We start from the raw sequence: 27,662 nt of genomic DNA, 5'->3' as shown, positions 1-27,662 counted from the left end.
ATTAGGGATTCTGATTGCGAGCTAGGGCCTTGAGTTTTACAGTACATGGGGGAAAGTACAGCACACCTGCTCCTAGTTGAATCTCTGAGGGAACATGTTAAGAACAGATAGTGAGTACTCTTTATGTGTTTGTTAATAGAATGAATACTTGCTTTTAAGAAGTAATAAGAAGACAATCACATTTCTCACAGTAGCTTACTTTCTTTTTTCAAGTTGTACACTCTAGCCATATTTAACTATTTGTAGTCCTGTTAAGACTACCATGAAGATACCTCGGAGGTGAGCTGTCTTTGAATCATCCTGGTGAGGATAATTCTTTGTTTTCTTGGTTCACTGTACTTCATCTTTATAGCGCTGAATGTATAGTCTTGTTGAGTAGACTTTGAGCTTAGAGATCACAGACTGTGCCTTTCCCATGTATTACTTATATCATGGTACTTGGCACAGAGGAGGTGTGTTCAGTAAATATTCATTGAACAAGTGAATGAATAAATGAATGAAAGGAGACTCAAGTACCTTCTGACACTATTCATAACAGAATTTCATAGACCTTTAACCATGAAACTAAAAAGTATTTTGCAGATAGAATTTCTCTGTGAGTTTTATTTTGCAGGCAGTCTTACTCTTACTGAACATGAGAAAGATTTCTCCCAATTTCACGTAAATTATACAGGCATAGTTGTGGTTATTTGACAGATGGATCAGAGCATTGAATATCTCAAACAGCTCTATTTGATGTGCTCTGCTCCCAAGTTAGGCAACTAAAATATGAGGATTTGTGAGTCTTAATATCAGATTTAACACCAAGCCTGATAGTGAGTTTAGTCACATTATTTTAATGTTCTATAGCCATGGCTACATTAAGAAAATCATATTTTCTTTTTGTGAGCTGCCCCAAAGCCTTTATAGAAAGAAGGATATGAATAAATGTAATACAACTACAACATTAAAGTTATTCTCTAGAGATATTTTGGGGAATTGTGTTACAATCTAACCATCTAAGTAATAAAATCTTGACTCAGGAGACTTCTGGGGAAAAAAATCCTGATAGATCCATGAATTATCCAATTATTTAATGGAGAATATTTCCTTCTGTAGAGCAGATCCTAGTTGGGCTATGACTCCAACTTTTGATGGTTTTCTGTTCTTGAAAACTCCTTCTTCCTCTCTGCCATTCACATGGTTATAATGACAGTAGCCCGACTCTCCATGGCTTTGAGCAACCAGGAGGGCTAATGATTTGGAATTGAGCCTGATATTCCAGTGTCCAAGTCATTTTAATGTGTGCTGACTTAGGAATAGAAATGTATGCTAGGTGACTGTTGGCAACTCTGGTTTTCCTTATGCAATTGAAGAAATGACGAAAGCCTGTCATACTAGAGGAAGAATGAAACAGAAACAAATGAACAGAGGAAAGAGGCAGAGAGCCAGGGACTCACTGGGCTATCTGTAAGCCACAAGGAGTTTGGTTCACATTTTCCCTGAAGCCTTGCATTCCTACAATATTATATGCCCCAGCTCAAAGGCATTTCTGTTACTTGCAACCATTCTTATTTAATTGGTCACAGAGACACAACCTGTATTACTTTTCATGCTGGAGGCAGTCAAGAATGGTAAGGAGTGGTGCAAACTGACCACTATCACCAGAATCCTGTAACAGCTTCCCTCCTCTTCAAAATCTGCTCTTTGGGAAGAAGCAGAAATTAATTTACAGTAGTTACACATGACTGATACAATCTCAGAACCAGTCAATGCATTTTCATTTTTAAGGAGTTCAAAATTTAAGCTAAAAAGAATGGCATTCTGGGAAAAGGAAGGAATTAGAGTTGATTCCCTTTGTCTCCTTTTCCCTTCTAACTTTCCCTTTTATTTTATCTTTTCTTTTTTCCCTTCAAAGAGTTAGTAGAGATTTCTGGATCTCTAAACTCAGGGCACTAAGTACTGTGCAAATTTTCTCTGTCTAGAACAAACTGGTAAATCTTGTATCCTGCCACAGTCTGGCTGGGCACAAATCAGAGCCACTCAAGCAGAAACAAACTTTATTTCTGAACTCCCGCAAAGGCCACCCACGCGGCCCTTCCAGGAACACCACACACTAACCAGAACTCCCTCCACCGGAACTCCACCCACCAAAGTAGCAGGCACCTGAGGCAGACAGCAGGGGTCTATATACAATTGAATCTCAATGGCTCCCTGGTGTCACCTCTCAACCACTCCCTTCTGGCAAGATGCCATGAGTCATCTGGACTAGGCTGTGGCCCTCAACAGTATCCCTCCTTGACAAGGTAGCATTAGTCCATTTCTTTATGTCTGCAAGTTTCAGTCATTCAGTGATGCACAGTGTTGAAGATAGGAAGTTGGGAGTCAAACCAGATGTGTTGTATGACATTTGGCAAGTTACAGTTCTGAGTCTCATTGCTCTCCGTAAAATGAAAACGATTTTAACCACATTTAGGGCTAATCGTTGAAATATAGCATATAGCACAGTAAATGATAGTGCTATTTAACAGTACCACTTAGCAGTTTTCTCACCTGTTCCTCTCTGTTCATTTTTAACTTCTAATTTGAGACCAGATGTCTTCTTCTTCTTTTTTATTTTTTTTTTAGTTCAAACATTGTGAGTTACATACATCTTTCCCTTCTCCCAGGAACTCTCTATCACCTACTTTTACCCACACAGGTCAGAAATGGAGCTGAAAATAATCTTAAAGTCTAACCTGATCACTCTCTCTCAGCTGAGGAACATGGGGGTGAGGCTAAGAGGGTGGCTAAATTTACACAGCTGCTAGTGCATGGTCTTCTCCCAGTAGCAGGAAGCTCCAAAGTAAATACTGCTCATCTTACTGGGTTTCTTAAAATCTCCTCAGCCTGGGGCTTCTCCAGCTTTTATCCTAAGGCACTTCTGAAGGCAAAGAACAGTGAAAGCATACCTTGAGGGGTGAAATGTTATCACAACCACTTTTTTGAAGTCATGCTTTATGTTTAAAATTTTTACACATTTTGTCATTTCCCCCCAAGAATATATAGTCATGTCTGTTTTAATATAAAAGAGAAGTTTTCAAAGTTTCATACCATCTTATAAAATTGTTATACCATGGAGAAGTACTAAAATTATCCTATGACTTCTGTTCTCCCAGGGGACCACTGGGTACTTATATTTCTCCAGATTGAAAAATGAGGCATTTGGGTGTCACTTTTTAATATGATGCCTGTTTTCTCCATTGCCCTCCACATGCTCAGAGGGAGACTAGAAAACCTGACTTTAATTACCTTACCTTACCTTTTAGGGGTGACAGCAGTTAAAATGACTGTTATAAACAGATTGCAAAATAGAAGTACCATATACACAGCAATGCTGGTGCTGTAATCTCACATGTCTTGGCTTCAGAAATATTGGAATAAACAAATTATTTTCTGGTCCTAATGTATCCATCTATTTTAATAACTTTAACATTTATCTATATATTGTAAAAATAACAGAAGTTTAAAGGTGGAAACTGAATTCATAGTTTTTGAGTCATGGGGATGACTATGTAGGCTGTTGAAAAGTAAGTAGGCATTTTTTTCTTTAACCAGAGAGGAAAAAAAGAGTAACTTTACTTAGAAATTCAGCAAATTACAGAGTACTGCCGGTTAGTTCTTATGGACTTGTATGCATGGATTCTTCATTATGTAGAGAGCTAATGCATTTAGCGGAACATTTTTCTTTTTTAAAGTGCACATCAACCACAAGGATGAAACGCAGTCATGAAATAAGCTTCTCAAGTCCTGGAAACCATAAATTCCCAATGCTATAACTTAATCTTCTGGAAATTCTCCAAATAGCAACCCAGAGTTCCCTTGAGTGAAATGCTCTTATTTTCTCCCTATGTGCATTTAACTCTCTTCTTTATTGAATAAAAAAAGGATTTAGAAAACGGACTTGGTTTATTGCTTCTAATAAAAGAATTGTAATCTGAATACTCAAGGATGTAATCAGATCATAGCATTTCAATTGTATTACTAATATGGCCATAAAATAAATAAGTTGCACGCTAAAAAAGCTCACCATGCAAGCGCATCTTGTCATTGTGTCCCATCTATCTTTGCTTGCCATTTCCAGCCTGTCAGCATTTCTTTCTCAGTTCTTGAGCTGCACCTAGTGATTTTTCACACATCCTTCGCTGCTGTCTTGTTAGTTTCTAGTTTAATATATAGAGATAGGAAGAATCATTGTACCCCATTTATGCATCTTTAGTTTTTGGACTCCCAATTTGTCACCTGACCACTCTGCCTGCTCCTCTCCAGCTTTGCTCATTAAATCAGGTACTAATGCATGAAAGTGGATGTTTCTCATGTTGATGTTTTCAAACAATTGGTCTTTAAACTCTTTGAACCTTGCAAGGTGAAGTTTGTCCCTGGTGATAGTCTCTAATAGAAAAAATGAAACAAGAACTCTTTTTATTTTAGCTTCTTCAGTGATATTGGAAATCATAGAAAATAAGAATTTCCACATAAAGTACTAAAAATATATGTCAAGAAACAATTTAATTGGTACTTCAATTATTTTTGGTGGGGCAAGTGATCTTATCTTCTCCTATCTTTGGATGGTTTGTATTTATCTTAAGTAGTTTATTTAAAAAAACAATAAATATGATAGTTCTGCATATTAGATCATCAAAATTAAAACTGATATTAAGCCAAATAATCAGATTTATGATAGCACAACTTTAACAAAATGGAAACATTTACTTAGTGAATACATGAGCAACATTATCAAACTTTTTTAAAACAAAGATTAAGCTCAAAAGTGGTGACAACATTCACTGATGGATATTACTGTTGTTTCAGTGAGAAATTATATTTGATAATCAAATTTCATATTAGTCAATAAAGAAATCAATATTTTAGAATAATACACATTTTATTTTTATACTGAATTCTGGAATGATTTTCTCTGCCTCTTTGTCATACCTATGGTCACCATGGGGGTGAGGGGGAGCCTTTGACAGCAGAGCTCAGTTACAGCCAGTGTTATTGACTTCCAGTAGGACATGAGGCACACCCTGGAATTTACCAAATCATCACAAATGTTTTCCTAGTCAGAGGATTGCAACAAATATCTTCATTTCCTTAATTTTAGTCTAAAAATTTACCCTGTTGCAATAATACCTCTAATATACCACATCAATAAGATCTTGTTCTTTCAAGCGGTCGCTTTGTAATTTTTTTGAAAAAGATTTATGTTTCTTTTGGAATTACTTTCGATAATAAGAACAACCTATATCTGCTAAAGGTCTATGGGTACAACTTTTTTTTTTAACTGAAGTATTTAGCTTAGTTGAATAAACAATTGAAGTGATTTCCCCCTCCTCATTTTAGTATTAGTTTGTAGTTTTCCTGATTGAAAAAAAAAATAGCTGTTTCATCATTATGTGGTTCAAGTCACTGCTAATAGTGAGTACACTTTAGAGATAGGGTTGTGTGATCAACAGGCCAATGAGCATCCAATAAACATGGAATGTCTTAAATTTCAGTGTCAACTCTTCTTAAGTCATTTGAGCTATTATTTCTCAAAGTGGAAGAAGGTTGAGATGGCTTATGGAAGTTATTTACTCCCTTTTTGAAGCTTTCAATACTATGCATGTCATAGATATTCAGTTGGAGAGAAATGCTAACTAGTCTTCTAGATTCCCAATGGTTTCACATATCCAAATTCCCCACTCTTGCCCCCAAACTTCTTTGCTCAATAACCATAATCTTTGATCCCTATTATGGTGATTCAATAATGATTAGATCATATTGTTTTGAAATGTTAATATATATAAAAGATAAGTGCACTGACTGGGGGTGTAATTGACATTCCATATAGTAAATAATACAAATAAGCAAAGCCACTATATAGCAAAAGAAAATTTTTCTAGTAAGAGGAAAAAAAGAGAAAGATCATGTCAAATAGTACTGAAAAATCAAAGTAAGCAAATAGAGACATTGCAGCTAGGTAGAGAGGTGAGCACATGAGAAGAGCATTAGAGGATCATTCATCTCTGGGCCTTTTTATGTGGTACTGTGAGTTTGGGCATAGCCTTGATCCAGATAACTTGGCCAACTGATGGAGAGAATAACTAATGAGAAAATGCATTGAACAGTAATGAGCTTGGTGTTGCCCTTGGAAATCCCTTCACATGTTATCAAATGGATAGCTCAGCTGCCAGGCCTGGGAACATATTTTAGTTTTAATAAAAGCTCCAGTTGTCATTTTTTGAGTCATTTTCTGTACTTGCTGTATGAAATAGCTGTACAGATAAGGCACTCTTAATATTAGTGCTGTGCATACTACTCATTTTTAATAATATTGAGACATAAATTTTTCTTTTGACTTATTCATGTAGATAAAGTTTATTGAATTATTTTAAATTTGGGGTTTCTGAATGTTATCCATTTTATTTGAAAAATAGGGATCATATACTAACTTATAAATGTAAATTCCAGGGTTTAACATCACTGAAAGAAAATTTCAAACTGAGTGAAGTACTTGTTTCATCTTTAAATCATCATTCTATTTTTTAAAATTACCTCATGCCTAGTTACCCTCCTCTACATTATGGGATTTTTGTTGGTTTTGATTTTTGCATTTTTAAGGTTATATTTAGAGTATTTACTATGTGCCAAGCACTGCATTAATTTATTCTGTGCACTATCTTACTTAATGATCAGAATAATCTCATAAAGTAAGATACATTTTTCCCTATTTGACTAGTGAGAAAATAAATTCAAAGAGATTAACGATAATACCTAAATTTACACATAAAATAAATGGCAGAGCCAGAAATTGAAACCAAGTCTGTCAAACTCAGAAAAGCCTTTATTCTTAATCTCTGTGTTTTATTACTTCCATCATCCAGAATGGAACTCCTAATCTCTAAGATGTGAATTTAAGGACAATTTTTAAAACTCTATTTTTATTGTTTTTGCAAAAACAACTGCAGCAATGGAAACCTAGGAGACACCAGACTGCATCATTTATAACATTCTGGAATCTATTAGTAGAGATTTTAAAAATATATTTGACACAAAAAAGCATTTTTGCATTCATTCATTTATCCATCCTTCAACAGATTCATTCAAAATGTACTAAGCAGACAGTCTGCACTTTGCTATGGCATTTCAACCATTTTTACAGTTCTCTCTGGTGCATGGGAAGCAAATAATACAATTGAATTATGTAGCGTTATGAACAACAAGAAAAGGCCTTATTCAAATGTGGATAGCTCTGGGGCTGTTTGCTGCAGACACTTAACTCTTTGTCCAAAGTGTCAACCACTTTTTGGATGTGTCAGTTTTGATTACTTTGCTAAATTGAAGGGTCAAGGTAGGATAAGTAGATGACTAATTCATTGAAGTAATTCATTAATGAGTTGTTATCAAGAGGATAATTTAGATAAAAAAAATATTGCACCTGTCAAGCATAGATTGAACCCAAATAGTAACACAAAACAGTCAATTAATAGTAAGATGACTTAAGTTCTGTACTAGGAAGTTAGAAGGCTGGGAGAAGACTTCAAATTATTTATAGAGGCAAACAGCATGTTCTCAAATAAAAAATATTGAATTTCTTTTTATAAAATTCAAACAAATTTAAAGATGTCACAAATGTCAAATAAGTAACAAAATTTTTGAACAACAACAACAAAAATCAAGTGTATGTTTTTTTGAGTATCTACTATCTGGTAGCCCCTGTCGTAATCCACTGTGTACTCAATGAAGTTGTGGAATCTTTAAGCGTTTCATGAAATTTGAGTAAGAAATAGCATAAGCTACTTATTTGAGTTCAAATCCTTGGCTATATTTATGTTTACTGTTCCATTTGTCTTTCAAAAGTACTGTAATAAATATTTAATCCAGTTAGTCCTTTTTTGAATAAGAAGATAGAATAGATGAGAGGATTTGTTGAATATTAGCTTTCAGGAAGTGATTGAATAAATAAAGGATTTGGAGGTAGGAAACCAAGCAGCATTTATTTTATTGAAATTGCCCTTTTAAAAGACAATTTAATGGAATAATTAATTTCATACTAGTCAGCCACTGGATCCGTGTCAGATAGGGATAGATTCTTATTAAGAAAGGCAGGCATTTGCAGCTTGTATACTGTGGTTGGAGGATTTGATTTGGAAACTATTCAGACAAAAGAGTTCTTGTTAGATTCTCTTAGAATTGACCCTGAGTCTCAGGGCTATTCTGAAGAGAGTGCGTTTGACTTCTTTAACACCGAATGGTTTCCATTTTGGAAATTGTGCCTGAGTGTGACTAAGTCTCCTAGCCAAATTGGTTTAAACTCTGAATGCCCTCATCCTTGACTACTTCTATTGGGATGCAAGGAGACCAGTCTTGAGGTCAGTGAGATTACACGAAATGTCCATGGACCGTAATACAGCACACGAAGACATCTGCGCTGTGTCACACCTCTAAGTATGTGTGCACCAATGCCAAGGTGGAATTAGAATGAGGAGCAACCACTCTCAAAATATTTTGAGAAAAATAGTGCCGGTACATTGGCATTCATCTCTGGTAACAGTTGTTCTCCCAAACAGGCACTGTTCCAAATCACAGACTTCAGAGAAGAAGCAGTACGCTTATTTTTTTCTTCCCTGAAGTATAACTATATCTTATCATTTCTCTAAGCCACACTCTACCCAATGTGAAACTAAAATGGTTCATCATAAATATTATAGATGAGTAATTTAAGTAAATTGGTTGGCTATTTTATACTTCTCTTGTGTGACAAGTAAGTTTTCTAATATTATTACAATATTCATGGTCCTGTGCTTTATTTATTTTTTCCTTAAACCTCATTCAATCATATTTCCTGTAAATTAGGGGTGATAACTCTTGGGGTTCAATTGCCTGTGAGAAGTTAGGAGCATCCTGTGGATCAGAGACCACCTGGTTTCATCACAGTTCAGAACTGGCTCTATGTTTTTTCATCTAAATGTCAGAATTTTAGTCCTGGCTGGCAGCTGAGGAATTGTCAACTTTCCTGCTCATTTTCAATCCCTATAATAGCCCTGCAATTACACAGCAGGTACGTTGGTATTTTTCTTTCTGATGGTAGTCTCCTCCAAAGGAAAGGTGTCATTTCCCCAAGAGCTAAACACAGGAGCTTAGAATGTAAGACTTCAAATATACAAATATTTTCTTCATGTGCTTTTTTTTTTCTTCCTCTGGAGAATTGCCTGAAGAGAAACAGCAATTCCAGTAATTCAGGAGAAAAAAATTAAAGATGTAGCATTTTGGTTGCTTTTATATAAAATTAAAGTAAATAAAATAGAAGCTTGGTGTTTGTAGCTTGACAAGAAATTGACATGGGACCAAAAGAGAGAGAGAGAGAGAGAGAGAGAGAGAGAGAGAGAGAGAGAGAGAGAGAGAGAGAGAAGAAGAAGAAGGAGGAGGAGGAGGAGGAGGAGGAGGAGGAGGAGGAGGAGGAGGAGGAGGAGGAAGAGGAGAAGAAGAAAAAGAAGAAGAAGAGGAGAACAGGAGGATAATGAGTAAAGAGAAAAAAAAGGAAAATGAAAATATGAATTCCACCTGCATTTTATTAACATACTTACTGCCTTGGAACTTCTATTAAGGAGTTAATACAAGTTGAAAATATTAAAACTGTAAATAGTTTTAGAAATCATTTGGCTCAATAGCCTCATCTTATAGAGAGGAGATAATGAAGAGAGTGTGCATAAAAGCAGAGAAATGGAAGAGGTGGTAAAAGGAAGACTGGCAAAGAAAGAGAAGCAGAGAGTCTGAAAGATTATCTTCTAGTTTACTTTTCTGGAACTTTTTTTTTCCTTCAATTGTAAACCTCAATATGTAAAATTATAAGTTATGGTAGAGAAAAGAAGTTTATATTCATTTTGTATAATTGTTAATCTGTTTTTTCCCCTGCCAGTACATAACATTTTGGTTTCCAGCTGTTTATTATCCAAATCATTTCCTGCACTAGATAAAGTGCTACCAGCAGGACTCTAAGATGTTTTATGCTAATGAGGGGGAAAAAAATCTTGGACAAGTTGCAAAGCATAGATTTTTGAGTGACATGGCAAAATAATCAGAATCTAAATGAAAAGAAAACTTGGGTAACAGCCATTACATTTAATATGCCAAAATAACTGATTGACATTTTAATTAGATGAGAAAATATAATTATATTTTTAATTCTGAAAGGACCCCTTGCAAGAAAGATGGACATTAAATTTTAAAAAAAACTTGCAATAACACAAAGGAGTAACAAAGAATATTAAGATGCACTCAATTTTCAGTGTTCATGACATGAGTTATTAATTCTATGGATCATGAAGCAAAACTTTTTGAAAGTTAACTTGCATTTACCCTTTTTGACAACGGTTTGCATTATAGTGATTGAATCTTATTAAGAGAATTGTTTGCTGTAGCTATTTGTCTTCATTTTGGCAGCTCTGGCATAAATATTTAATTTAATTTATGTTCCAAATTAAAAAAAATATCTCTATAAAAACTAAGTGGCTGAGCCATACCTACCTGACCACTATTAAAAAATGAGGCTGTATATTGGTTGCATATAATACACGGTTCATCAATTTGAAAAGATACTTTATACAACTTGAAAAACTTAAGCATTTCCAAGGGCTATGGAGATGAGATACTTATAAAAAACAAATATAAGAGGAATAGCAACTTGAATGGGAAGTCATAACTTCTCCTGACTATTCATTTTGCTTTCTAAATTTCTCTTTTTGTGAGATACTTCTGATAAATACTGGACATTTTTTAAAACAGATGCTATCATAAAAAGAATTAATTAGAAAAAATTAGACATAGGAACAGAATCCATCATGGGGGAGAATACAGGCAGTGGGTTGTACAAATACCTAATAGATCTAATTGTAAGATAGTACTGTAGATTTGTCTTCAGGTACTGATGTGAATCTCTCTTTATACTTACCTATCTTATAAGTGAAGGAAGGGTTCTCGCTGATTCTATCTTCCCAGGATGGCCAGAAAACTAAAACCCATTTCACATACTCTTATACAATGTGATCTTGTGCTCTTCCATGAAGAGGTGAAGATGAATTTTCCCTTATTTGAATCTAGGTTGATTTGTGTGACTCACTTGATATGTGTAGAATATGGTGAAAGAAAAGTCACAGTGTGACAGAAAGTCACTGTGTGACTTCTGCAACTAGATGAGAAGAAACCTTGCAGTGTCTTCCTATTCTCTTAGAACACTTACTTTTGGGATGGTCTCTCTTGAACCTAACTAGGAAGTCAGGCCAGGTGGAAAGTCTATGTATAGATCCTCTCATCAGCATGAGCCTGGCCTGCAAGTCATTCCATTTTCAATGACAGACATGAGTGAAAAAGGCCTCAGATAAGCACTGGAATAGTCTATAGACCAAGTCTGCCTGCTGCCTATCTTTGTAATATCCATGAGCTAAAATTAATTTTTACATTTTAATGCATTTTAAAGATGAATATGTGAGATAAACTATACATGCCCTTAAAACCTAAAATATTTACTATCTGGCTCCTTAAAGAAAAAAAATGCAGTACCTGTTTAAGTTGATCCCACCTATAAACATCATGGAGCAGACACAAGTCATACCTGATTTTTCCTGACCAAATGCCTGAATCTTAGAATCCGAAAATAATAAAATGGTGTTTATTTACTTCAGAAAGTTTGGAGTGGCTTTTTATGTATCGATTGGTTACCAGAGGAAGCATTAATCCACTTTATTTTTTTCTAAAAAGATCTGTGTGCATAGCTTCTATAATACAAATTGCCCATGACAGAGAATCCCCAAGTTACATGGATGGCTTGATCTTATTATCATGAGTCTGGATTATGCTTTAGTAGTTGAACTTGTGTCTTCAGAAGATCTTCTTAGCATTTACTATTTAGTGAAGACAATTTTTTTTTATTCTCCATTGAGAGTCTTAAATGTTTAAATAGATAGTAATAAGAAAGCTCTCCTAACAGGTTACCTTATTAAAAATAATTGAGAATTACATGAGGTAGTAAAATTTAACTCATTGGTTAATTTAGTTGCAATGCTATATAAACTCTGATATGGTGCATATTCCATGGGGACTTTTTTCTCTGAATTTTCTTCATGTTCAATATTGTGTATGTTTGAGCTTTCCAGATAGTATTGGAGTAGAACAACACCTCCTTTACAATAAGAATATATAGGCCTTACCCACATCTTGGTTAGCCCTCTCTTGAGGGTAGTAATAATATATCTTAAACCTTTCCATTTTTATAAAAAACACCAATTTTTCTAGACTATAAATCTAAAATCCAAACTATGTGGATATTACTTAATCAATACTACCTACTGGTAACATTACAGGAACTTCTAAGTCATTAATTGACAGTCAGTTGTGCATTGCACAAGAGGTAACATTTTAATCATATATCTTTCTTTTTAAAAAATATATAAACACAATTAATTCAAATTTTACATAGAATCTTCCTTTTCTCACTATATGTAGTTGGAGTATGATATATATATATATATATATATATATATATATATATATATATGTGTGTGTGTGTGTGTGTGTGTGTGTGTGTGTGTATGTGTATATATATATACACACACATCTCAATTTACAACCTTCCTTTCCAAATGAAGAAACACAGATCTACTTTATTCTTCTTGATGATTACATAATTTTTCAATCTGTAACTGTGTTAGATGGATTTCCATGAATAATTTTTAAAGTAACTTTGCCTAGAGCCTGACATAGTGATAAGAGGGTGACATGTCCCCTGAATCCTGCAGAGGATGTGATTGTGTTGTTTGAATATTTCTACAGGTAGCAAAGCAGGGAAGTGAAACCTGTTTGGTTGAAGACCTGGTGGAGTAATGTTGGCCTGACTTATTGGTCAACCAGCTAGGTGGGTAGTCTTTCCCACTTCTAGGGGAGTTAACCTGAGGGGAATAGGGGGACTCGCAGTTAGGCCTTTGGACCTTGTGAGGTTCAAAGATGTCAAGGCAGCATTTAATATTTTAGGTCTTACAATAAAATCATTGCCTAGTTTTTTGATTGATGAGTTTAGGCTGTTAACATTCAAGGTTATTATTGAGATATGATTTATATTCCTAGTCATTTTGATTTATTTCTGGTTTTGGATTTGTCTTAGTTTCTCATTTGGTATATAGGAGTATAGATCTTGCCTTTGCTGATTTTTACTTTTTTTTTCCACTTCATCCTCATGGAATATTTTGTTGAGAATGCTCTGTAGTGTAGGGTTTCTAGTTGTGAATTCTTTTAATTTTTGTTTATCATGGAATGTTTTAATCTCAGCTTCAAATCTGAAACTTAATTTTGTGGGACATATAATTCTTGGTTGACATCCATTTTGTTTCAGAGCTTGAAATATATTAATCCAGGACATCCTAGCTTTGAGGGTCTGGGCTGAAAAATCAGTTGAGATCTGAATTGGTTTCCCCCTATAAGTAATTTGATTTTATTTGTACTCACAGCCTTTAAGATTTTATCTTTATTCTCTGTATTAGTCATTCTCATTATAATGTGTCTTGGTGTGGGTCAGCATTAAATTTGTACATTTGGGGTCCTGTAAGTCTCTTGTATTTGATTTTTCATTCCATTCTTTAGGTTTGTGGAAATTTTGTACTATTATATCATTGAAGAGATTGTGCATTCCTTTGGTTTGTATCTCTGCTCCTTCATCTATTCTGCTAATTATTAAATTTGTTTTTTTCATGTTATCCTATAATTCATGGATGTTCTGTTCATGTTTTCTTACCATCTTCTCTCTATGGTCAACTCTACTTTCAAGATTATATATTTTGTCTTCATTGTCTGAGGTTCTTTCTTTCAAGTGGTCTAATCTGTTAGTGATGCTTTCTTTTGAATTTTTAATTTGGTTTACTGATTCCTTCATTTCAAGGATTTCTGCTTGTTTTTTTTCATGATCTCTAACTCTTTATTGAAGTGTTCTTTCACTTCCTGTATTTTTTTCTTTCATTTCACTCCTTATACTATCCTTTACTTCACATATTATACTATCCTTTACTTCACATATCAATTTAACTATATACAATCTAAATTCTTTCTCGGACATTTCTTCTACTGTGTTATCAGTAACTTCTGTTGTTGAAGCATCTTGGTTTATTTGAGGTGTTTTAAGGAAACTATAGAACCAAATAATACAATCAATAATTTAGACTTAACAGACATGTAGAATATTTCTTTCATCAATGAGCAAATATACTCTCTTCTCAGCCGCACATGGCTCCTTCTCTAAAATAAACCATATCTTATGCTACAAAGCAACTCTTAGTAAATACAAAAAGAAAAAAAAACCCAGAGATAATTCCCTGCATTCTATCAGACCACAATGGAATGAAATTAGAAATCAATAATAAAATAAAAATAAGAAGCTACTGTAACAAATGGAGACTAAATAATACACAATCGAATAATGAATGGATAGTAGAAGAGATTAAGGGTGAAATAAAAAATTTTTAGAGATAGTTGAGAACACTGATACAACATATCAAAATCTCTGGGACATTATGAAGGCAGTACTAAGAGGAACGTTTACTGCATTGAGTGCATTCATTAAAAGAATAAAAAGTCAACAAATAAATAACTTAACACTACATCTCAAAGCCCTAAAAAAAGAACAAACCAAAAGCAGCAGAATGCAAGAAATAATTAAAATCAGAGCTGAAATTAATGAGATTGGAACAAAAGAAACAATTAAAAAATTGACAAAACAAAAAATTGGTTCATTGAAAAATTAAATAAAATAGATAAACCCCTGGCCATGCTAATGAAGAGAAAAACAGAGAAAACTCAAATTACTAAAATACAAGATGAAGAAGGAAATATCACAACAGACACATCTGAAATACAGAAGATAATTAGAAACTATTTTGAAAATTTATACTCTAATGAAATAGAAAATATCAAAAACATCAAAAAATTTCTGGAGACATGATCTACCCAAACTGAATGAGGAGGTCAAACATGTTTTAAAAATATCAATTTCAAGTAATGGAATAGAAAACACCATCAAAATCTTACCAACCAAGGAAAAAACCACGACCAGATGGATTCTCAGCTGAGTTCTACAAGATTTTCAAAGAGGAATTAACACCAATACTCCTCAAAGTATTCCATGAAATAGAAAAGGAGGGAGCCCTTCCAAACTCATTCTGTGAAGCTAATATCGCCCTGATACCAAAACCAGACAAAGACACATCAAGGAAAGAAAACTTTAGACCAATATCCCTGATGAACATAGATGCAAAAATTCTCAATAAAATTCTGGCAAATCACATAGAAAAATATATTAAAAAGATAGTGCACCATGATCAAATGAGATTCATCCCAGGGATGCAGGGTTGATTCAATATATGTAATCAATAAATGTAATTCATCATATTAATAGACTTAAAAACAAGAATCACATGATCATCTCAATAGATGCAGAAAAAGCATTTGGCAAAATACAGTGCATTTTCATGTTCAAAACACTAGAACAACTAGGGAGAGTTGGAACATAATTCAACATTGTAAAAGCTATTTATGCTAAACCTAAGGCCAGCATCATTCTAAATGGAGAAAAAATGAAAGCATTCCTGCTAAAAACTGTAACAAGATGAGGATGTCCTCTTTTACCACTTCTATTCAACATCATCCTTGAAACTCTAGGCAGAGCAATTAGACAAAAGAAAGAAATTAAGAGGATACAAATAGGTAAAGAAGAATTCAAAATATCACTATTTGCTGATTACATGATTCTATATCTAGAAGATCCAAAAGATTTCACCAGAAAACTTCTAGAACTAATAAATGAATTCAGCAAAGTAGCAAGATATAAAATCAAAACCCATAAATCAAATGCATTCCTATACATCAGTGATGAACCCATTGAAAGAGAAATTAGAAAAACTATTCCATTATAATAGCCTAAAAATCAATCTAACAAAAGAGGTAAAAGAACTCTACAATGAAAACTACAGAACACTAAAGAAAGAAATTAAAGAAAACCTCAGAAGATGGAAAGATCTCCCATGCTCCTTGATGGGCAGAATTAATATTGTCAAAATGGCAATACTACCAAAAATATTATACAGATTTAATGCAATTCCTATTAAAAACCCAATGACATTCTTCATAGAAATAGAAAAAGCAATCATGAAATTTATTTGGAAAAATAAGAGACCCAGAATAACTAAAGCAAACCTTAGCAAGAAAAGTGAAGCAGGAGGCATCATAATACCAGATTTTAAACTATACTACAGAGCTATAGTAACAAAAATGGCATAATATTGGCACCAAAATAAAGTTATAGACCAATGGTACAGAACAGAGGAAACAGAGACAAACCCACATAAATACAGTTATCTCATACTAGACAAGGGTGCCAAAAACATACATTGGAGAAAGGTAGCCTCTTCAATAAATGGTGCTGGCAAAACTGGAAACCCATATGTAGCAAAATGATATTACAACTCTCTCTCTCACCTTGCACAAAAAAAAATCAACTCAAAGTGAATCAAAGACTTAGGCACTAAAAGAGAGACCTTGCACCTAATAGAAGAAAAAGTAGGCCAAAATATTCACCATGTTGGCTTAGGAACTGACTTTCTTAACAAGACTCCTAAAGCGCAAGAAGTAAAATCAAGAATCAATAAATGGGATGGACTCAAACTAAAAAGATTCTTCTTAGCAAAGGAAAAAAAATCAATAGTGTGAAGAGAAAGCCTACATTTTGTGAGAAAATCTTTACCACATGCACTTCAGATAGAACACTAATCTCCAGAATATATAAAGAACTCACAAAACACACCAAAAATAAAAAATAATAACCCAATCAATAAATGGGCTAAGGAACCGAACAGACACTTCACAGAAGAAGAAATACAATTGATCAGCAAATGTATGAAAAAGTGTTCAACATCTCTAGCAATTAGAGAAATGCAAATCAAAACTACTCAGAGATTTCATCTCACTCCTGTCAGAATGGCAATCATCAAGAATATAGGCAACAATAAATATTAGCAAGGATGTGGGGGAAAAGGTAAACTCATACATTGCTGGTGGAACTGCAAATTGGTGTAACCACTGTGGAAAGCAGTACTGAAGATTCTTCAGAAAACTTAGGCCGGAACCACCATTTGACCCAGCTATTCCACTCCTCAGTTTTTACCCAAAGGACTTAAATCAGCATATTGCAGTGACACAGCCACATCAATGTTTATAGCAGCTCAACTCACAATAGCTAAACTATGGAACCGACCTAGGTGCCCTTCAACAGCTGAATGGATAAAGAATATGTGTTAGATAAACAAATGTTACTCAACTTTAAAAAAGAACAAAATTATGGCATTTGCAGGTAAGTGGATGGAGTTAGAGAATATTATGCTAAGTGAAATAAGCCAAACTCAAAAAAACCAAAGGCCAAATGTTTTCTCTGATAAGCATATGCTGATCCATAATGTGGGGGAGGTAGAGAAGAATGAAGGAACTTGGATTGGGGAGTGAGAGGAATGAGAAGTTGTGTTCCACCTGTGTATAATTTGTCAAAATGCATTCTACTGTCATGTATAACTAATTAGAACAAATTTTTAAAAAAGACCCAAGTATCCTAACTTATTTTGAAATGACTTCACACACATTTTAGTAGGAATTAAATTGTCAACAGGTAGTTCTCAATTTTACTTATTTTTTGTAGGTACAGAAGGGCAGTGGCAACCTGGTTGTCATGTGTGTCCTTTGTTAGTTACATAAAACATTTCTGAGTCATAGATTACTTTTAATGTAACCAGAAAAGAATTCAAGGTAGGGCTTACATTTTATGGCACACCTTTAAGAGACAATCTGAATGACATGAGTTCTCAAGGCTCTATTTCAAATGTTTTTATCCATTAAAAAGAGTCAGGTGAAAGGTGAAAAGAAGTGAAGATTTCAATAATGAAAATACATTCTCTAAGAAACAGCTTCACATTATCTTAGTACAATGAGTTACTATCCCTAGAAGGTTTTTATTGTTTTATACAGGACTGCAAAAGAACATAAAGACTGAAGAATGCAAAGACCAAAATGTAAAAGATTGGACATATTTGGATTCCCCTGTTTAGCAGAAGAAGAGAACTAGCCTGATAAGTACTAGGTACCATAGCAAGTCCTACTAAGCCTTTTAATGGTCATTAAGTTATTTTACATATCAATAACATTTTCAGTAGGTACTTGTATTTCTATTAGTATAGACAGGCTAATATCCATAACAAACAATCACAATAATATTAGTGACTTAATAGTGGCTCTCATATCACAGTCAATATGTGTCAGGGAGGGTTAAGTAGTGGCAGCCAGAATAAGCAAGTTCTGTTCATTATAGTTATTCAGAATATAGCTTTCTTCCATTTTTATGGCTCCACTTCCCTTAATATAGCCTTCTTTCATTTTTGTGTGCACTTCTTCCATAGGACAACTGACTAGCAAGTGAAGAAAGTGTGAAAAGTAATGAAGGATACACATAGGATACATATTAAGGACAGGACCAGGATGGTACCTTCCACTGTTCATTGGCCATTTTGGTCACAGAATCACATTCTTCCAAATACCTGCAAAGGAGGTTGGGAAATGTAGTCAACCAATCTTCCCCAAATGAAAACAACTCTGTTTTTTTTTTTTTCCCAGTAATGGGGATTGAACCCAGGGATGCTTTACCACTGAGCTAAGTCCCCAGTCCTTTTGATTTTTTTATTCTGAGTCAGGATTTTGCTAAGTTGCCCTAGCTGGCCTCACACTTGCGATCCTTCTGCCTCAGCCTTCCCAGTGACTGGGATTACAGATGTGAACCACTGCACCTTGTAAAATGACTCTGGTTTTGGTGAACCCATTGCTGTATCTCTGCTGCAGAAAATTGAGCCAATTTTATAAACAAGAAACTGAACCTTGGAGAAGTTAACTACAAGACTGTTATTTTCTATTGAAAGTCAATGCAATTTCATTACATCAGAAAGTTCTTCAGGAACAGGTGAAGAAGGTACATTTTAAAACTAGGAAACTTTAATAAAACTTTAGAGGATGTCTTGAAGCAGCAAAAAAAGGGGGGTATTTTATCTGTTAATGGACAAGTCTAGATAAGTAATATGCAGCTCAAGTCTAAAGACTGAAATATGTGTGATATGTACATATGTTAATTTATATATATCTTTATCTGGCATACATTATTTCCCCTAAATCATTGTGTGACTTTTTGGAGACATTATTAACGAGGTTATCAAGATGCTTAGCCAACTTTCTCACAGTGTTTCCGTTTATGTAGCAACTGGATGGATATATTATCACCATACTTTCTTCCTAATGTCTCATGATAACTCAGGCTAGGTTATGGTTTTTATACTGGCATGAAATTCAGCTATTATAAATCTGAGCCATTCACTCAGTAACCTTAACGTGTAGGCAAAGATGCTGACTGATCGCTTGTGTAATGATCTACTACTGCATTCATTCTCTGTGATCCATTTGTTTCACTCCTAAAACGAAAATCATAAAAAAAAAAGCACAGGAATCATTTGATAATACCTGCTTGAGAATTTCAACTATGTGTTTTTCTGTGACCAGAGATTGTATAAAATATAGAATGAGGAGTAATTAAAGATAAATATTTTAATCTGGAAAATATTTTTTTCTTTATATTCCAACATGTGAACAATATATTCGGACTTCAAAAATCTGTTTGACAGTTATTTTGGCAGAATGGAAAGTACTGTGCAGTTGGTTTGAGAAGTCTGAGTTTGGATTCTGGTTCTGCAAGCATTATGGCTACAGATTTTCATGGGTTAATTAGTTAATGCATTCATTCAGGTGAAACACTTCATGCATTAATTCATTTAGCACATGTCTATTAAGTTCCTACAATGTATCAGGCATTGTCAAGTACTGCCAGTGTATAAAGAACTTAAAAACAAAAGAGTGTTCTGTTTTATAAATACCTGAAGATCTACAAACACAAAATACATCAGCGTTGAGCTATGTATAGATACTTGAAGGGACAAATGTGTCCCAAACACATCGAGAACAGTAAGAATGAAGCATAAATAAGGAAAGGCATGATAAAAATTTATACATTTATTTTCATCTTTAGCACTTTGAATGGAAGGTGTACGGGGACATTCTAAGCTGTTATACTTAAGGTGAAGCCCATAAAAGCATATTCTTAGGATGAGGAAATTAGAACAGGGAAGGGCATATGACCAGATTACATGTATCTACCTCCATTATTTTGGAGTATATGTGTCTATAGGATGCCCAAAGTTGTACCAGGGGAAGTCTTTAAAGGATGAGAACAGTGCATAGGATGATACACACCAACTTCCAGAGAGTGCCTCCGGGTAATAGGCTAGTTTGGAAGGATAATGAATTAGAATTTAGTTTTATAAAAGATATCTGACTCAAATATAACAAAAATTTATCATGTATTTAATATCAGTAGTGAGGACACACAAGCAGTTTAAGCTCTTTTGGCACTTCTATGTATATTGGAGATTTTTCATAAATTGGATAAAGTACTGGTAAAGATTCAACATAAAAAGAACTAAAATATAAACTTCTTTTCACTATGTTATGTTAGCTTTCAGAATAACTCAAAAGCATACCTTTGCTCTTAGCCTGTTGAAAGTTCATGGAAGCATCAGAAAAATGAGGACATAATACAAAGTGTATGCACATAAATGAATAATATATTTTGAAATAGCATGTAAGTCCCAACAGTCAGCTGAGACTCCTAGTATTAGATCATCCCAAGATGTCAAGTGCATGTTTCCGAATATCAGTGCTCTCTTTTGTCCTGTGCTCTTCATCTCTTCCTTCAGACGATCTCATATTTTTTCTCCTCGTTTCTTGTCCAGTCTTACCTATCCTCCTCACTCTACTTATTTATAACTGTTCTTGCCCATGAGCATCTTGCCCTATTGTGAGTACCTTTGCTCTTCAAAGTCCTAAAGTTCTGTTGACTATACTTCTTTTAGTACTGGGCCTTATTTTTTACCTAATTTCAGTGGTAGTGACAAAATGCAGAAGAGTGTGCTATAAGGGAAGGAGAGGTCAAGATTTCCACTGAGAGAGATGATATATTTTGGTCTCTTTAATCCATGAAACACTCCGACACTTTTCTTGCCAGCTCATTTTTCTTATATTCCAAATCAGAGTGAAACTCTGTGTTATTTTTCTTCCCCACTTCAGCTTTCTTAGAAGGATGAAATGGATGGTGGAGAAATATGATCTAAGTAACTTTGTGTATCAGTACTAAACCATAAATCCCAGGTGGGCACTTGCCTCACATGTGTGAGTCTCAGGGTTTGAACCCAAACATCCCCAAAACTAAAACTAACAGAAGGAAAAGTCCAGGTGGGGAAGGAGTTTTTCTTAGGGAGCTCTGTCACAAGTGCACTACTGCATCTTTGCTTTTGTAATAATTTTTTAGAAAAATGAAAAATCATGTTTGTTGTGATTATCTAAAGATACACTGTAAATGATTTCTTAGAATTTTAAATCTCCTTTTTTTCAATCCTTAATCAAATAAATAGTATAGCTACTTACTTAAATATGTCTTTGTAATCTTGTCCTTCTTTCCTTACCTTGGGAAGAGGTTGGGGACAGAAGAGATGTGCAGAACATAAGATTGAAGGAAACATAAGATGACCTCTCCTCTTGGGCAGCATTTTGATAAAGTGAAAGAAGCATGGTAAGGAGCGGCAGAAAACTTGGGTTCAGGTCTCCTTTCCAACTGTGCAAGATTGCACCGGTTGCCTATTGTTTCTTGTCTTAGTTTCTTGAGATCTATACACTGAAGAATTTAGCATTCCCCATCTCTTGGGATACAGTAGGAATTAAGTAAGAAAATGAACAGAACAGCTATCATGGTAGTAGGTATTCCATGTTGGTGTTCTACCTTTCAGTTCAAAGTTCTCCATTTAGCACATGAACTACTTTGGGGGAGTTTTAAAGTTTTTAAAAATCCTATTTCTAGAGACTTACTTTTAGATTGTATAATAGATTGCTTTCAGGGGCATTAATTTATATAGTCCCTGATTGTTTTGGTGCTTAGATGTTCATTTTGGCCACATATAGTAATAATTAAACACTAAGAATTTACATGGATTCCTGGGTTACAGAGTCACAAGAAATAAACCATATGCCATGTGGTGTTCGAGTGGTAAGATATCCTAGACAACCTCTATCCAACCATCTCAGCTTAACAACAATGAAGCTGAGGCCTAAAATTAATAAGACATACTCAAGGGAGCAAAACTGGTTAGAAAAGAGCTGGGGGATGAGCTCCATCCTAATCTTAGTCATGATTGCTGTTACACCAGAATACTGATGTGAAACAGAAGCTTGAGCACCATGTAATTCTGCAGTTTCCTCATGAGGGCATGGATTATTCTTGAATCACCAATGTCTAATGGTGAATGACATATTACAGACGTTCAGTGAATCTGAAGGATTTCTGATTGATGATATAGGTGACTCTCGTATACATGTTGACTGGATAGAATACTTTAAGTTATGTTAATTAAAAATAAGGATTGAGAGATACTATCTCCAGTTCCACTCTATGGGCAATCTCATCTCTGGATTTCCTTCCCAGAGTTGTCATTTTTTTCCTCAAGATTTAGATGAAATTGGGTTAAACCGCTCCTATCAATTCCATGGCTTAGAAAGGCCTAAACTCCTCTTCAAAATTTCTGAAAATTCAAGAGGACATTTTCATGGCTACTTTAATCTCTCGATTCTTAACTTCTATTTATACAAACTTTAGTCTTTATCAATCCTCATGCAAATTTCTGTATTTGCCCAATACAAACACAGATGCTCAACTTCATTCACAAAAGCCATAAGTGAAATAGCCTTTTTTAAATATGTGGAAAGGAAGAAACATTTCATTAATGCAAATAATTTTTAAATTTTTTTGGCATCTTTATGCTGGCTAAGTCTTTCAGTCATTGCACACAACAGAATTTTACTGACCCTCTTACCCAATCTGCTTAGCCACTTTCAAGCTTGATGAAACTGTCACTCTAGCTTCTCTCTTTCTACTTCAATTCTAAAATCCCCAATACTTATAGTTCTCTTGTATCATAAAACACAGGTTTATCCCCTTCAATTGACGTCTTGAGTAATCTATAACTCAAACCTGGGAGGGTTGGATGAGATGAGGTTGTGTATCATATTCCAAATCTACTCTTAGACTTTCCCTTTCTCAGCTTTGTGAATGGAGGGACTTCTTTGGACTTTCCTTAGATCTCTGTCATTCCTATTTGTTCTGCCTTTTGGAAAAAGAATATCTCATCCGATTGATGTCTGAAAAAATAAACTGAAAGTAGTTGGCCCATCTTCTTTCTCCTGCATCTGAAATCCAGATGCATTGTGTGGGTACTCACTTCACCCTGTGAATGGGGAAAGGCTAAGAAGGCTGAGGCCTCAACACATGCATTCAGGATCCATCCCAGGAATATAACACTATGTTTTAAGAAATTTAGTTCTTGCAACTGGAAGTTTAGTCTCCTTTGCTTATTTCTAAATTCATTACTTTTTTCTGTTCCATTCTTTAATTTCTGTTTGACTTTATAATTGTCTTTTTTTCCAATTTAAATTTTTAAACTGAAGTTGGTGTGTAAACAAGTGCCTTGGGTATTTTAAAAGTAAAAATTTAAACATATTTAAACTAAAACTTAACCACTTTCAAAGACACCACTCAACATCCAAAGAACTATGTTATATAAAAGTGAAATGAAATTCTCTTCTACTAACTTCAGTAGAAAGGGATCTAGGAAGAAATTATCTTTTGTGTTAATCTTAAGCATATGCTGGGAGCCATTAGCCAAGTAGGTATGACAATTTCCTTGCCAGCGTACCCCATGTTGCTGACATTTTGCAGTGACATTGAATGTAGGTGACCTTGCTCAAGGACCAGGGCGGATTAGGGTGTTCCCGGTTTAAGATAATCGGGTTTAGGGCGTTCCCAGTTTAGGTTCCAGGTTTAAGGTTTAAGATTATTCCTGCTGGGAATAGGGCATATCCTGCTGCCTGAGTTCCCCTTGAGTTCTCACGGGATTTAGACAGTATTTTTTGGGAGACAGAAGCCCAGTGGAGGTGGATTTGGGCAGAGGAGGTGGATTTGGGCAGAGAACGTGGATTTCCCCAGAACGTGATTGTAGACAGCTGGTGTGAGTTCGGGAATAAAGAGTTGCTGTTTGAATCTACAAGCTGTGTGGTGGCTCGTGATTGTGTGCCCAGCCAGACTGCGGCATTTGTGCCCAGCCAGACTGCGGCATTTGGCGGCCCGTGCGGGGAACTTCTGAAGCTTGGAGGTAAGTGAAATTGCTCGCCCCTGAGGAAGAACAAAAGAATGGGTGACCATTTAAAAAAAAAAAAAAACAGTGCGTTCTTGTTTTGATTTATCTTGTTTTTGTTTCAAGCTGCCTATCCCTAGAAATTTCTCAGGCAAACTGGAAAAAATGGTTGACTAAAGGTTTGAAGTTTGTCGGCCCTGAGGAAGCGAAAATTGATACAACGATTTTTTATTCCGTTTTTGTGTCATTCAGTTTCGGTTTTGTTTTGTGTTATCTTATTGGGTTGCGTTATCTTTATAGTAGATTAGAAATTAGTAAAAAACAAACCGAAAAGATGTTAAGTAAATTGTTAGAGGTTCAGACCATGGAGAAAGACATTTTAGATCAAGCAAAAGAGAAGGTCTCTCGAGCTAATCAGACGGAGGAAGAAAATTTAAAGGAAAAGGGGTTGTTAGGAAAAAGGCCACAACAGGAGGCTGTTACTAACTCTGTTTTATCACAAGAGGGTGTAATTCAACCAACAGCCCCACCAATGGAGACAGCTGAGTGGCCCTCAAACCCCGTAGTTGATAAATGGGATCCTGAGACAGGACCTCAAAGATTAGCATGCCCTGTACTTGAACAGGCAGGAGGGCAGCGAATTCACCGTGGTTTAGATTTTAAAACAGTGAAGCAGTTAAAGGAGGCTGTAACAACCTATGGTCCCCAAGCTCCCTTCACGGTAAGCATGGTCGAGTCCATTACTAACTTGGACATGACGCCAGCAGACTGGGCTAGCATGTGTAAATCTGTACTAAATGGAGGACAATATTTGTTATGGAAGGTTGCCAATGAGGAATTTTGCGCAGAGACAGCTAGGCGAAATGCAGCAGCCGGTTACCCTCAAAGAAATCTAGATATGTTGTTAGGAAAAGGACCTTATGAGGGTCAACGGCAACAAATTGAATATGATCCTGCTATATATGCACAAATTGCTGCAGACTCAGTTAGGGCATGGAAGACTTTACAAGGACATGGAGATTTACAAGGTCAGCTATCTAAGGTAATACAGAGAGCTAATGAATCTTATGCTGACTTTGTAGATAGGCTAATTCAAACGGCTGCCAAAATTTTTGGGGATACAGAACAAGCATTGCCATTAATAAAACAACTGGCTTATGACCAAGCAAATCGTTGCTGCAGAGAGGTTATTAGACCATGGAGACATGAAGATTTAAACACATATATTAAATTATGTAGAGATATTAATGAACAAGGGCAAGTCTTGGCAGCTGCAGTACAACAGGCTTTAGATGCCAGGCCAAAAACATGCTATGATTGTGGACAAACAGGACATTTTAAAAGGAATTGCCCCATAGGAGGAGGGTTTAACAAAAGTAGGTATCAAAGGAATAGAATACCGGGTATTTGCCCATGATGCCGTAGAGGGAGACATTGGGCTAATGAATGCCGTTCTCAAACCACCATAGAGGGTACTCACTTATCAAAAAACGGACAAAAGGCATCAGGCTCCATTGCCAAAAAACGGACAGGGGGGCCCAATGCCCCGGGGCCCACAACCACAAATCTACGGGGCAGTGGAGGAACCCAGCAACACCATCAGGCTAGTGCCCAGGACACATTGTCCATTAAATCCCTCATCAGACAAACCCGAGGGAGTGCAGGGTTGGACATCTGCGCCTCTGCCAGAGCAGTATTAACTCCAGAGATGGGAGTTCAAATCATTCCCACAGGAGTAAAAGGACCTCTTCCCCAAGGAACAGTAGGCTTATTATTGGGACGTAGTTCATCTACATTAAAAGGACTTATGATAAGTCCTGGGGTAATTGATCCCAATTATGTAGGTGAAATAAAAATTATAGCTAGTTCTCCAAGAGGTATATCAGTAATTTCACCTGGAAATAGAATAGCACAGTTGTTAATAATACCCAGCCTACATAATAAATTTCCTAGTCATAGTGTAGAAAGATGTTCCAGGGGATTAGGCTCCACAGGTGTAGATTGGGCTATGTTGTCTTTAAATTTAGATTCTCGCCCAATGCTAAAACTAAATATTCAAGGTCATGAGTTTAATGGGCTACTGGACACAGGAGCTGACCTTAGCATCATATCTCGTCAAGAATGGCCAAAGCATTGGCCATTACAACAAGCCACTCAAACGCTTCGAGGCCTAGGAGTGGCGACTAATCCCCATAGAAGTTCTATGATATTAGATTGGAAGGATCCTGAAGGATGTGAAGGAACTATACATCCATATGTATTGGATCAACTTCCTATAAATTTATGGGGACGAGATGTCCTAGATCAATTAGGTTTGATGTTAACAAATAACATCAATCCTAATGCGCCCACTACTAGGGCTAGACAAGGCTTTAGGAAAGAAAAAAGATTAGGAAAACAAGGGCAAGGTATAGCAGCACCAATACAAATAGATCAAGGAACAGACAGACATGGGTTGGATTTTCAGAAAGGGCCACTGAGACAATCAAAATTACTTGGAAATCAGAAAGGCCAGTGTGGGTTCCTCAGTGGCCCCTGACTAAAGAAAAGATACAAGTATCCCATGATCTGGTCAAACAACAATTAGCGGAAGGACATATACAACCTTCCATATCTCCCCATAATACTCCCATTTTTGTCATCCAAAAGAAATCTGGTAAATGGAGATTATTGCAAGATTTAAGAGCCATTAATAATGAGATGGTTATTATGGGACCTGCTCAATCAGGAATTCCTCAATTGTCTGCTTTGCCAAAAACCTGGCATGTTTTAGCTATAGATATTAAAGATTGTTTTTTTTTTCAATTCCAATTCATCCCGAGGATAGTCCACGTTTTGCATTTACTATCCCTGCATTAAATCATGAAGGTCCTGATCAGAGATATGAATGGAAAGTACTCCCTCAAGGGATGGCTAACAGTCCAACTATGTGCCAAATATATGTTAACAAAGCAATCCAGCCACTTAGAAATCAAAATCCTGAACTACAAATATTTCACTATATGGATGATGTATTATTGGCACATAAAGATAAAAACATATTGCTGGACTGTTATGCCACACTTACAAACTTATTAAAAATTATAATCTAGAGATAGCAATAGATAAAGTACAATTAAATTTTCCAATTAATTATTTAGGAGTTCTATTATCGTCAACCATGGTCCGTCCACCAAAAATTCAAATACGAGTAGATCAATTCAAATCACTTAACGACTTTCAAAAGTTATTGGGAGACATAAATTGGATAAGGCCTTATCTAGGTATACCAACAGGAGAGTTGGGACCTTTATTTGATATTCTAAA

Source organism: Marmota flaviventris, chromosome 13, assembly GCF_047511675.1.
Source record: "Marmota flaviventris isolate mMarFla1 chromosome 13, mMarFla1.hap1, whole genome shotgun sequence".
NCBI lineage: Eukaryota > Metazoa > Chordata > Mammalia > Rodentia > Sciuridae > Marmota > Marmota flaviventris.
The sequence above is the reverse complement of the archived record's forward strand: the minus strand, read 5'-3'. Positions refer to the sequence as shown.